Below are 2,500 nucleotides of genomic sequence, written 5' to 3' on the forward strand. Positions count from 1 at the left end.
AAAAAAAACAAGTATAAAAAGTTGTTTATCTATTGTCCAAAACTATGAGTTGAAAAATGCCCCAATTATGTTTAACCTTATTGCTGTGAAAAAAAAATGAGGCAGTGTCTACTACTTATTGGGCGCTTCAGTCTCAGTTTTTAGTCTATAATGCTGCACATACTGGTTAAGGGGGGCATTTGGAGATGTGCTCTTTGCTCAAGCTCACCATTTGTTATGCTGAAGTCTAGCCATAATGGACACATCCACGCCACGAGACCACCTAATGCCATAAGGCACATATCCACCACATGCAGACACACACCCACCCACACACACACACACACACACACACACACACACACACACATGCACTTGTAATCTATATACATATCATCTATCGCCATTGATTCATGTGTTCTTAAATTATGCAGCCACTTCAAAGAACTCCCACATGGACAGCATGCACACACACACACACACACACACACACTGACAGAAGAACACACATGCATGCACGTGTACACACACACACACACACACACACACACACACACAGAGAGAGAGAGAGAGAGAGAGAGAGAGAGAGAGAGAGAGAGAGAGAGAGAGAGAGAGACACTCACTCACCCACACACATGGCGGATTACAACATTACTGTCAGCATTAAAATTAATGAGGCAGCTTCCTAACCCTGACTCCTGCTGTTTTGGTGGAGCGTGTGTGTGTGTGTGTGTGTGTGTGTGTGTGTGTGAGTGAGTGTGTGTGAGTGAGCACCAGGGAGAGGGGAACTCAGTGGAGAGCACGCAGATGGCCAGGGAAAGGTCAAAGGGTCACTGATGAAGCTCTATGACCCCGGGGAAAACATGGGAAAAAAGAAAACGAGACCAGCTTTGGATCCTAAAATGGAGATCAAAATAGAGTATTTGGATGATTATCTCTGTCGCTCATTTAATAGATCTGCATCTCAGACATGCAAGAGTACAGTTAGACTAATATCAGACCAAAAAACATACATATATGTCGGTACTCTCTCTCTCTCACACACACAAACACACAAACACACACACACACACACACACACACACTACTTTCTCACTACTCTCTCTCTCACACACACACACTACTTTCTCACTACTCTCTCTCTCTCTCTCTCTCTCTCTCTCTCTCTAACTCTCTAATGTTGACCTGAGAAAATGACAAAATCGCAATTATTGATCTGTTAACATTTTTCACTCAGAACAAGTAAACAGCCCTCCATGCAAACTTTGCTGTCTCCAAATCACATTGCATGTAACGTAATTAGACACATTGCATGTCTTGCATGCAATTTGATTCGGTCATAGTGAACACTGATCTAGAATAGCTCTCAGGCTGTGATTCTACCACACTGTCTCCTTGCTATACCGTTGTACTATAACCATTTACAGCATAAGGCTTCCACACAGGTTCTTTACAGGCAGGCAATGTAATGCTGATATTCATATATTTAGTGGATTACTGGGGATTACACCGCCTCATTCAACTGGACAGAAACTTCAGTGGGTTTTTATGCTAATCCCGCGACTCGCCTCCTGTCAACACTTCCTGTTACCAGGGCCGGCCTCAGTGTAACAGCCCAGCTTTCTGCCAGCGCGCTTGAGTTTCACTGACCCCTTCCGTCGCAGTCTCATTATGTTTTCACGGCTCTGCCATCTTGCCACACACACACACGCACACACACACATATACACACACACACCAACACACAACAAAACACACACACACATGCATGCGTTGACATAGTCACACTCAGGCACACACACCAACACACCAACACACACACACACACACACACACACACACACACACATACACACACATACACACACCAACACACACACGTGCATGTGCGTTGACAAAGTCACACTCAGACACAGGAGCTCTGTTGGTTGACCTTCACCACCGGCCCCGGTGCAGATGGACCAAGACGGAGACATTTACACGGAGTGGGCGGCGGTGGTCAGCGCTGGCGAGAGGAGCTAGACGGACGAGGCCCTTACTCACGCCGCTGAACTCTGGTTGTGAACTTGTCACTGTCTCTCTGACTCATTAGCACAAGTTTCCATGGATCACACACACACACAACACACACACACACACACACACACACACACACACACACACACAAATGCACACACACACACACACACACACACACACACACACACACACACACACACACACACACACACACACACACACACACATTCACACACACTCAGAGGATATGAGCTGCAGGCCTTTGAGACTCTTGAATGGTGAGGTGTGCTGTTGCATTGTTGTCATTCAGCAAGTGCTCACCCTCACCCTCACACTCCTCAAGCCTCTCAGTGTCGTATTAAGAATGCACTAAATAAGCAGTGTCAAGTGACACCATTGGACTAGCTTACACGCAGACTCCAGTACACACACACACACACACACACACACACACACACACACACACACACACACACACATACATGCACACAAACACAAACAG

Source organism: Sardina pilchardus, chromosome 21 (genome assembly GCF_963854185.1).
Source record: "Sardina pilchardus chromosome 21, fSarPil1.1, whole genome shotgun sequence".
NCBI classification, from domain to species: domain Eukaryota; kingdom Metazoa; phylum Chordata; class Actinopteri; order Clupeiformes; family Clupeidae; genus Sardina; species Sardina pilchardus.